Source organism: Rhinolophus ferrumequinum (genome assembly GCF_004115265.2).
Source record: "Rhinolophus ferrumequinum isolate MPI-CBG mRhiFer1 chromosome 15 unlocalized genomic scaffold, mRhiFer1_v1.p scaffold_54_arrow_ctg1_1, whole genome shotgun sequence".
Lineage (NCBI taxonomy): Eukaryota > Metazoa > Chordata > Mammalia > Chiroptera > Rhinolophidae > Rhinolophus > Rhinolophus ferrumequinum.
In genome coordinates, this window is record NW_022680357.1 from 10,996,147 (window position 1) to 11,007,262 (window position 11,116).

The following is an 11,116-nucleotide window of genomic DNA, read 5'->3' on the forward strand; positions in this document are numbered from 1 at the left end:
TATGCAGAGACAAATGTAGACGGGCGTAAGAAACCCCAAATGAAACTCACATGCAAATACACAGACACACGAATACATATATGCACACACACACACACACACACAGGTGCTCGTACACACGGATGCACACATGCAGGGGTGTACACACGGTGACGCTCACCAACACCCACACGTGTGCACGCAGACACCAACCAGCACTGGGAACCCTCACTCCCTTTTAGTGCCTCTCCTTTCCCCTACCCCGCTACCCCACTGCTGTCTGTGTGTGTACAGCATACATCTGGGAGTGGCCATGGGGACCAGAAGCCGTCCCTGTCCCTCAAGAGGCACCTGTGTCATCTGTCAGGGTACAACACACCATCACACACAGGCTGGTTTCTGTCTGTCTGGCCACAGACACCCCAAAGCACCCCATGTTCCCTGCCATGACCGGCCCTGCCTGGGGTCTGGGATCAGGAGCTGGGAACCTCCGCTGGCACTGTTTGGAGCCGCTCTCCCTCATGCTGGACCCCAGCAGCCTCCACCCCACCTCTCTCACCAGGGAAAACAGAACAAAAACCTAAACTTGAAACAGTTCTTCCAGCCTCCCGGAGGGGTCAGGGTCCCCGGCAAGACCCCTTTTGTCACCAGTGCCCCAGCCCTGACCCTATGGAATGAAACCTTTTGTCTGTGCAACAGCAAAGGGCATTTCTGACCAGCACTCCAGCATTTCAGTTCCTCCGAGGCCTGTAAGTGCCCTCCCTGCCATTGCCACACTGGGGCTAAAGCAGGTGCTGGCAGCACAGAGACCCTGGGCGTGCACGGGGGAGGCAGGAAGGGAGAGCAAGCCAGTGGGGAGCCTCGAGGCCGGTTTGACCACTCCTCCCTGAGCCTCAGTCTGCTCATCTGTAAAGGGGTAAGAAAAGCAGCATCTGTTTGGGCCTTGGGCACCATTTAGGGCTGCCGCGGCTGTGCCCTTTCCTGGGCCTGGAGAAACTGGCACCCTTATGCATCTCACTGTGAGAAAGCCCTGCTTCCCGCTAGGAAAACGGGAGACTGCAGCCTTGCATTTCGCCAGCCTCTGAGCAGCTAGGAGGTGGGCACGTGCTCCCACCTGAGGAATCAGGTACCCAGGCCCCAGACACAGTGGGCACTGGTGCCACAAAGAAGCAGGGATGGGGGCATCTCTGCAGGTGGCAGGGGCACCCACCTTCTGGGACCAGGCCTGCAGCCCACTTTCTAGGCCATAGTCAGTGCTGGCGCTGAGGTCTCCAGTGTTCTTCCCATAGGTTCCTTTTGCTCACATCGGCCTGGTCTGTTTCTGCTGCTGGCAGCTGGGGATTAGGGCTCAGGCACGGCCCTGCAAAGCCACTGTGACGAGTGAGTGAAATCCTCCACTGGAGGACTCCAATCACATTGGCAAGCCTGCTATTAACATATTATTAGCCCGGCACCGGCACCTGCGAGCCAGGAACCTGAGCACATCATATTACCCCTCTGGGCCTCAGTCTTCTCAGCTATAAGATGGGATGGTAGTTCTCCATCCCCTGTGACACCAATAGATATTTGGTCTTTGCCCCTAGTTCCTGACACAGAGCTCCTGCCCTTGTGATCTGCTGAGCGAGGAGAGTGAGAGGAGTACCTCACAGAGCTCTTAAATCCCCTGGCTTTTCCCGGATGACAGGAGAGTCTTTTGCTCTAATTAGGTGGCTCCTGGGTGAGGGCTGATCGTCAGAAAGATGAAGCCCTGATGAGAAGCTTGGGACTTTCAGCCCCACCCCCATCCTCAGGGAAGGAGAGGAGCTAGAGATGGAGTTAAAGGTCCTTCAAGCCTCCATGACGAAGCCTCCATAAAACTCCCTGAACTACATACAGGGTTCGGGGGGCTTCTCAGTTAGTGAACCAACCGCGTGATGGGTGGGTGGACACCCCAACTCCACAGCGACAGGAGTTCCTGCCCTCGGGACCCTTCTCGACCGTATCCTATTATCTCTTCACCTGCGGTTTCTCTCTGTCAGATCCTTTATAATAAAGCGGTAAATGTAAGTGTTTCTGAGGTTTGTGAGCCGTTCTAGCAAATTACGGAACCTGGGGTAGGAGTTGTGAGAACTGACATTGCTGGCAAGTCAGACAGAAGTCGGGGGGCTCTGGGGCCCAATCCTTGTGACTGGTCCCTGAAGGGAGGGCAGTCTTACGGGACTGAATCCTGAACCTGTGGGGTCTGACGCGAACTCCGGGTAGTTAGCATCAGAGCTGAATTAAATTACAGGACACCTACTTGGTGTCCAGAGAGTTGGAGGATTGGTTGGGGGGGAGCCCCACATCTCACACATTTCGGGTCAGAAGTATCGTGAGTAGAGAAACAGCTATTTCATCCCCATACGGTGGCTGTGAGGATTAAATGATAAAGTGTAACACGCGCTCAGGAAGTATCTCTCCCTTTGGTATCATTTGCCTTCACATGGTAGCAGCACAATTTGGATTTTATCAAGTAAGAACTGAGTAGGAAGTTCTTCAAATTCAAAGGATCCGTGCATTTACATAGGAAAAATGGTTACATCTGTATTTTCACTAGCCTGTAACTAAACTTTAGGACTGAACTCCAATTCCTAATGCAGCAACACCAAAACCAGTAATAGCAGGACTTGTGACTTTGTCACCGTCGGGAGTCACAGGTATTTTTATATCCCATGACTGTCACTGCAGATATACATACATAGCTGGCTTTCGTTGAAACCTGTGTATTTAATTTTTCTGCAATGAAAAAATTATTCTGAATATTCAACTCTGGTTATTACAGTGCATGCCACACTGAGGGGATGGGGACTGATAGCAAGTTAGTGTGAAATGCATCAGAAAAATAAGACTAGTCACAGTTATGGATGGATGGATGGATGGATGGATGGATGGGGAGATAAACAGATGGATGAAGAGATGGATGGAAAGAAAGATGGATGAAAGGAAGGAAGAAGGAAGGAAGGGGTAAATGGATGGAGAGAGGGAGGATGGAGAGAGGGATGGGATGAATGGAGAAGGGATCGATAAAGAGAGGGAGGGAGGGATGAAGAGATGGATAAAGAAAAGGAGGGAGGGGTGGATGGAAAAGAAGATGGACAGGTGGACAGGTGGGTGGGTGGATGGATGGATGGATGATGAAGGGATGGATGGATGATGAAGGGATGGATGGATGATGAAGGGATAGGCAATAAAGCAAATACAACAAAATATTATCTGGGTGATGGGAACATGGGTGGTCACTGTACAATTCTTTCAACTTTGCTGCATTTTTTTTAAAGATTTTATTGGGGAAGGGGAACAGGACTTTATTGGGGAACAGTGTGTACTTCCAGGCCTTTTTTCCAAGTCAAGTTGTTGTCCTTTTCAATCTTGTGAAGGGTGCCGTTCAGCTTCAAGTTGTTGTCCTTTCAGTCTTAGTTGTGGAGGGCGCAGCTCAGCTCCAGGTCCAGTTGCCGTTTCTAGTTGCAGGGGGTGCAGCCCACCATCCTTGTGGGACTCGAGGAGTTGAACTGGCAACCTTGTGGTTGAGAGCCCACTGGCCCATGAGGGAATCAAACCGGCAGCCTTCGGAGTTAGGAGCATGGAGCTCTAACCACCTGAGCCACCGGGCCGGCCCAACTTCGCTGCATTTTGAACACTGTCACAGTAAAATGTTGGTGGAAAAGATTTTTAAAAGAAAAGAATGACACTGAGAAGGAAAATTCAAACTGTGAGCAAAGAGAGAAGATTCATCTTAAAGATCATCTTTATCACTGAGTCCTTATCAAAATCAGATTATATAGAGAAGGAAACAAACAAAAGCACAAGAACCGGACACATAACATGGGTCCTAAGTAACTGACACATTAAAGAAAAAAACCAAGGTTTCCCTATAAGGAAAATTCAATGTCTAGAGCTGTACTGCCAATGTGGTCCCCACTGGTCACGCGTGGCCACTGAGTAAAGTATGGCTGGTTGAAATTGAGATGTGCTGTAAAATACACACTGGATTTTGAAAACTTAGTACAAAAAAAAAAAAAGGAAAATACCTCAAGAATATTTTTAACTGTTGATTACATGTTGAAATGTTAACATTTTGGATAAACTAGACAAAATAAAATATGTTGTTAAAATTAATTTCCCCTGCTTCTGTTTACTTTTTTTAATGCAGCTACAAGAAAATTAAAACGACATAAGGGGCTCACATTAATATATTTCGACTGGGTCAGACCAGTCTAAAGGAAGTGCCCACTGTGAAAATTCTGAGAAGTTTACCAAAATGCAAGCATTTTTCCTGTGCTAATGTAATGGTGACACTGTATTTTTTATTTTGAGATTTGTAATTCGGTCATTCAACGGTGTAGTTTAGCGTGGGAGTTTTTGACAGCTTTTCTTTGCTTCACTTCCCTCCTGCCAAACCTTAATGACTCTGTTTACTGTACCTTTACTGTTCACACCAGATTCAATGGTTCTGTTACTTCAGACCGTATGCATACCTGGCTCAATGACTTGAAAGAAGTTTTTACACCTGCATAAGATCCACTCCAATGCCTGAAACAAACCAGCCTCAAGGAAGCGCCTTTTCCCAGTAACGGCCTAACTTCCTTGTTCTGCCTCTCTTTACCTGCCCATAACACCTTTTGGCTGTGCTGGGAGCGGCGAGATGGCCTTTGGACAGGAGTCCACTGGCATTTTGCATAAACCTGCTTTTCTTTCCACTGACCTCATCTCTTGAGTTTTGGCTTTCGTGGGGCGAGTAGCCTGACCTTTGGGGCGAGTAGCCTGACTTTTGGCATGGTAATACTTCTAGAATTATTCCTGTTCTTTCAGTGGCTAGCCTGATGTGGATGTGCCAGAAAAGACAGAATTGCTGCCTTCTGCTTATCTGTGGGAGGACATGCTTTTTTCATTCTTCCTGTGGTCAGTACATCTGTGAGATACACTGCCAAACTTGTGCTGAAGATATTTGAAATAAAGTAAAATCTTTATATGATGAATAGTTTTTGGAACAAATATCCAATGCTAAATCAACAGAAATAAAATCCAGGTAAATCTCAAAAAATAAAACAAAACACGATTTTGGAAGGGGTCGCGGGGTTTTGCCAGAGGGGTTCTCGGCAATCAGGGTGTCCCCGCTGGTTCCCTGCCTGCCTGCCTTTTGAAGATCATGGGGTTTCCTTCCCTGTTTTCAGATGATTCTACCATGAAAAAAAAAAGATGGTCATCATGAAAAACTGAGGCACCACGTGACAGCCGCCTGACCCTCCTGTGTGGGCAGTGACCCTGGCCCTGACCAGGCAGGCATGAGGTCTGGCCCCTTTGGTCCTTGCTTCAGAGGACGGAGACCCTGGAGGCATCTGGCTGAAATGACAGTCCTCCCGCCTGCCAGAGCCTGGCAAGGAGCAGTCAGGGCCCTGTGCCCAAGGGAGCCTGGGCATTGGGGATACCTGAGCTCTGGGAGGCGGGGCCAGGTTGGGCCAGTTGTCACAGCTTACTGGGAGGCATTTCCTGGATTGGGGACCTTCTGCTCCCCACCTCTCCGGGCCTGAGCCTTTTGCTTCCTTGTTAACATATTTTGAGCATGTTTCAGGTACCAACACTAGGCAAACATTACCTCATTTCATCCCTACACACCTATAATCACATTCCCAGTTCACCGATAAAGAAAATGAAGGACAGACAGGCTAAGTTTCTGGGGCCATATTCTTGTCAACCACTCCATCCTGTTTCCCTGAGGAAGGGCCAGAAACCCAAATGGACCTGCTCCATCCCAAGAAACAAACTCCTGCCAGGGAGGGCACCGTGCCACTTGCCAGCTCCTCTACTGGGAGAGCTGCTCCTCCCATGTGCCCACAGGCCATCATCACCCACAAGGCACCCAACCAGACACCCAGGAGTCTCTCCCAGCCCCCTAGGCCTGACAACGCTTCCTCCATAGCTAAGTGTCTCGGGCCTCATCCCATTTCTCTTCAACCTGTACCCTCACTACCAAGTGAGTGACCTGGGGCAAGTTCACTTGACTTTTCTGTGCCTCAGTTTCCCCATCTGTAAAAGGGGGATAACGACAGGCCTATCTTGCAGAGTCATCATGAGGTCAAAATGAGTTTTTAATATTCACACACACACACACACACATCAGGGCTTACCATCGTCCCCAGCACAGACTTAAGTGTTCAACGGTATTTAACTATCAAAATTGTCATCTGCTTCCAGAGCCAGCACAGTGGACGGGACACCAGAAGCCCCACAGCAAATGTCTGGGAGGTCTGAGATGGTTTCATGAACAGATCCAATCACGTCCCTCCTCAGCCAAAGGTCCTGTCATGGCTTCTCCGTGAGTCAAGAATGAGGAACAAACACCCTCCTCCTGCCCACTGCACTCCCTCACCCTGAGCTCTGACACCATAAGCCCCATCCTTCCTCAGGCCCTTTGCGCATACTGCCCCCCTGCCAGAATGTTCTTCCTCCAACACCCTGCACAGCTGGCTTCTCCTCATGCAGCTCCTCATGGAGGCCTCCCTGTCTCCCCATCCCCAGGTCCTAGCACATGGCTCTTCTCCCTCGTGGCACAGACCACATTTTGTCAGTTTTGATTTGCTTGTTTGTTGATTGTCCCCTCACTAGAATGTCTGGGCTGTGAGGGCTGGAACCTCATTGGGTGCTCTGGGCTGGATCCCCCAGGCTTAGCACAGCACCTAGCCTCTGGCAGGTGCACGACAAATATTTGTGGAATGACCGCGTGCATAAATCAGTGAATGAACAAATGAGCAAATGGGGTCTCGTCCCAACGTTTGCTTTGCACCTGGGAAATGGAAGCTGAGATGAAGTGACTTCACAGGTCACATACATCAAGTGGGTGGCAGCGCTGGAGCCACCTACACAATTGAGGTTATTACTACGAAATATTTTATAAGTACAAAGGACATGCAATGCAGACAGATCTCCAGAAGGCTTCCTCTTTGATTTGCCACCAGCCCCGGCGGCGCGGGCAGCTGAAGCCTCCCTAAATCACAGCCTTTTGTCATGGCCAGTCAGTCACCCTATGCATGGCACCAGGAGGATGGATGGGCTTTGAGGTCTTTGCACTCGATGCTGGGACGGGGGTCATGACGGCCCTACTGGTAAGTCACAAGGGCGCTCTGGAGGGTGCGAAAACTCATCCTGACTGCTGAGTCACAGCCAAGGGATAGAATGACATCCCTCATAAGCCTGACACCATGACACCCATTCCACACTCAGTCCCAGCCTGCTCTCCCCTCCCCACACAGCTCAGCTGCATTCAAGCCTGCTTACTGGCAAGACACTGCCAAAGAGGAAGGAAGTGAGCAAGCCCAGACATAGGGTGCTGGTCTGTGGTGGGCTGCCGGGACCCACGTCCTGTGTGTGGGGGAAATGACTACATCGCGATTCCAAGAACACCTAGGCTACATTGTGCTGGTCCCAAGTAATCCTCGCCACAGCCCTGAAAAAACGGGCAGAGCAGTTATTCCCATTTCACAGATGCAGAAACAGGGCTCAGAAAGTTGAGGGTTTTGCCCAGGGTACCTCAGCCAGCCAGAATTACCTCAGGGCTGGAACTCGGCAGCTTCACCCACAGCTGGTCGTAAACCACTCTCTGCCATACGTCACGTACTTAGAACACATCACTGCCTTTAATTTTTTACAACAAACTTATGAGCTACATGTTGTTTTGGGCCCCATTTTCCAGATGAGGAAACTGAGGCTTAGATAAAGGAAAACACGCGCCGAAAATCTACAGTTGGGAGATGACAGAGGGGGGATTCGAACCCAGTGCATCTCCAGCGCTCGTGTCCTTCCCTCCACACCCAGTGCCTCCTTGGTCATCTCAGATTGGTGGCGAGACTCTCGGCTTCTGCACAGTTGTGCGGGCGCCGATGAAGTGACCTCCAGGCCACAAATATCGGGCTACAGACACCCCTGCCCCCAGCTGCCCAGAGTCTCTCACCCTCCGCTCCTCCTTCCTCTTACTTCGGGGCCCCTCTTTCAGACAAGCCCCAACAAAAAGAGTGACGTGTGTCTAAATGCGCTGGAGCAGGAACAACACACAAGGGACATTTGCTAGTCATACCGCAGAGAGGCTGTGGCTGGGGCGGAGCTGAGGGTTGGCTGTGTCTTCCATTTAGTACCAGGACAGAGAAGTTGGTGACTTACCCCGTCACACACTGGTGGGTGGGACAGCTTCCAGTCCAGCTGCCCTCAGGGCATTCCCCATCCTTCAGCTCTGCTCTCCATCAACCGATGGAGCTCACCTCCTTTCCCAGACCCCATGGAGGAAGGGAGTGTTTCTCCTGCCTGCTTCTCTGTGTCTCTGCCGTGGTTCCAGCCCAGGCCTCTGGCTCTCCGAGCACTGGTGTAACTGCTCCCCAAATTAAGGGCCCTCTATTCACATGTACTGTCTGCTGCCTTGGCTGTGCTGAGCTCCTCTGAGAGAGTGAACGGAGCTGGAAAGGACAGATGCTGAGGGATGGACAGATGAACAGACAGCCTGGAGGCAGATGGGGACACAGCCGGGGGACCCAGACAGCTACGCGAAGCAAAAGAAAGCAGGCCATGTACACGTGAAATGTTGGCACCAGATGTGCGCAAAGCAGATAAAGGAATCTGGGTAGCAGAGCAGAAATAAAAATGCCCTGATTTCTCACCAGCCAAACACAGCCCCCTGGAGGCCAAGTGTGTGACTTTTAAAGAAATACCCTGAAAAAGCCCGGCTCAACTATGAGTCTTGGAATCCTTTTTTCAAAAGAGCTTTATCAAGATATGATTCACACACCATACCATTCACCCACTTAAAGTGTCCATTTCAGTAGTTTTATGTATAGCAACCATCAGCACAAATTTAGAACATTGTCATCATCTCAAAAAGAAACCTTTCAGCTATAACGTCTCTATCCCTCATCCCGTTCCCCTTAAGCAGCTCCTCACCTGACTTTCTGTCTCTATGCATTTACTATTCTGGACGTTTCATGTAAACGGAATCGTGCAGCTTGGGTCCTAGTCCCAGAAAGGGTGGGGGATGATGCTGAGCAGGTAAAACAAGGTGACGCCCACTACAGGGCCCTGCCTATCAGCCCAGGCGTTCTAGGGCTCTAGGACTCTCCCCTCAGACCTCCACGATGCTGCCCCGGTCTCCAGGGAAGGGGTTTTCCGAGGCTGAGAAGGCAGTCAGCCCAGAATCCCAGGCCTGCCACGCTGGCCTTTGCCCCCACAAATTCTAATCCTCTGAGATCATCAGCCCTGATAGGGAAAGTCAATTTCAAAGCCAGGGCAGAATATGGGAGCAGGAATGGACCACCTGGGTCACTGGCCAATGCACACAAGCTCACATGGACACACACGTGTGCACACATCCATACAAGCTGGGTATACATGCACACATGCACAGGGGACACACCAGTGCACAGGAACTGGGCAGTACAGGCAGGGAGGAAAGGGATCAGTCAGGGCTCTGAGCTGCAAGAGACACAAATGCAACTTGAACCCATGGAGGCATGAAAGGAAAGCTGCTGGCTTATGTTTTGGGGATGGATGGTAGGGTCCAGAACCAGGCATTGGAGACCACGAGGATTCTCTCCCACTTCTCATCTGTTTCTCAATGTGTATTGGCTCCACACAGCCAAACCATCTTGCCCCAGCTGGGCTCATACCTTCCCACCCCTGTGCCAGCTCCAACTGGCAAAAATTCCAGGGAAGGCTTCTGATTGGCTCACCTTGGGTCATTTGTGTGCATCCCTGGACCAATCACTGTGTCCCAAAGGAGGTGAGTGGCAAGGATTAGTGCCCAAGGGACAGGATTGCCACATGGAAAATTACTGTGAGCTGAAAAGCCACCCCAATTTGGGAGAAGTGCCTGTAACAGTATGATCTGGACGAGTCACTTAGCCTCGCAGTTTTCTCATCTATAAAGCAGGAGAATAATCGAAGCCGCCTCAGAAGTGCTTGTAAAGACGAGAAGAGTTAAAACGTACCAAACACTTAGCGCAATGCAGGCCTATGGTTAAGTAATACCAAGTGTTCCTTGTTGAATATTACTGTTATTACTACTACTTCCACCATCAGCAGAGCCGTGCTGGGAGGCCCGTATCATCCCCATTCTGCAGGGGAGGAAAGGGAGGGAGAAAAAGCCACACAGAGCTTTTGTGGAGCTCTAGGCTTTGGGAATTAAAGAATCATCAGACACTGACCTTCTGGAAATTGCCTCAGGGCTCTGGGGAAACAAGATGGTGGGCGAGTCCCCTCTACCTGCCACTAGAGTAGACGTCTGAACACTTGTGCCCTCAGCATCTCGGTCTCAGTCGCCAAGGAAAACACAACTCGGTCAGGTGCTGATGGAATGACACTCCCCACACACAGAAGGGACAGGACACGTCAGCTTCAGCAGTGGGCGTCTGCCCCCCATGGCCTGAGAGTCCCGGAAGCCAACGCACACATACCGCGTGTGCCGCAGAAAGAAGGACCCTGTCTCTTCCTCACAGGGGACAGATATAGCAGTGGGGTTGGCCGGGTGCCATATGACGCATAGCCACACTTAAGTAGAACAAAGGAGCACACATTAAGTCTGAAACAGGGAAAGATACCCCCACACACGGCGATAAGCCTGAGGACAGAGCAGGCTCCTTATCTCCGGGTGAAGGAAGTGTTCCAGGCCCACGGCCCATTCTTCTGCACCAGTGGGGATGGAGAGACTGCTTGCTCCAGACTGACTTTCCCAGCACATGGCAAAGAAGATGAAGCTCAAAGATATTCTACAGCTGGAGGGAAACTTAGAGGTTATCTGAATGCGGGGTTTCCAACCTCAGCCCTTTTGACATGTGGGGCTGGATAATTCTTTGCTGTGGGGCGGTCCTGTGCACTGTAGGACATTTAGCAGCCTCTGGTCTCTACCCACGAGATGCCAGCAGTACTCTCCCCACCCTCAAGTTGTGACAACCAAAAATCTCTACTGGGGAGTAAAATCGGTTGAGAACCACTGATCTAGATACACTGTCAGATTACAGATGAGGAAATGAAGGCTGAAAGAGGTAAGGAATCAGAACCAGCTTGAATCTCTGCCTCTACTGTTATCACTTCTCTTTAGGCATGCAGAAGCTCAGAGAGGTCAAGTGACTTGCCCCAGGCCACA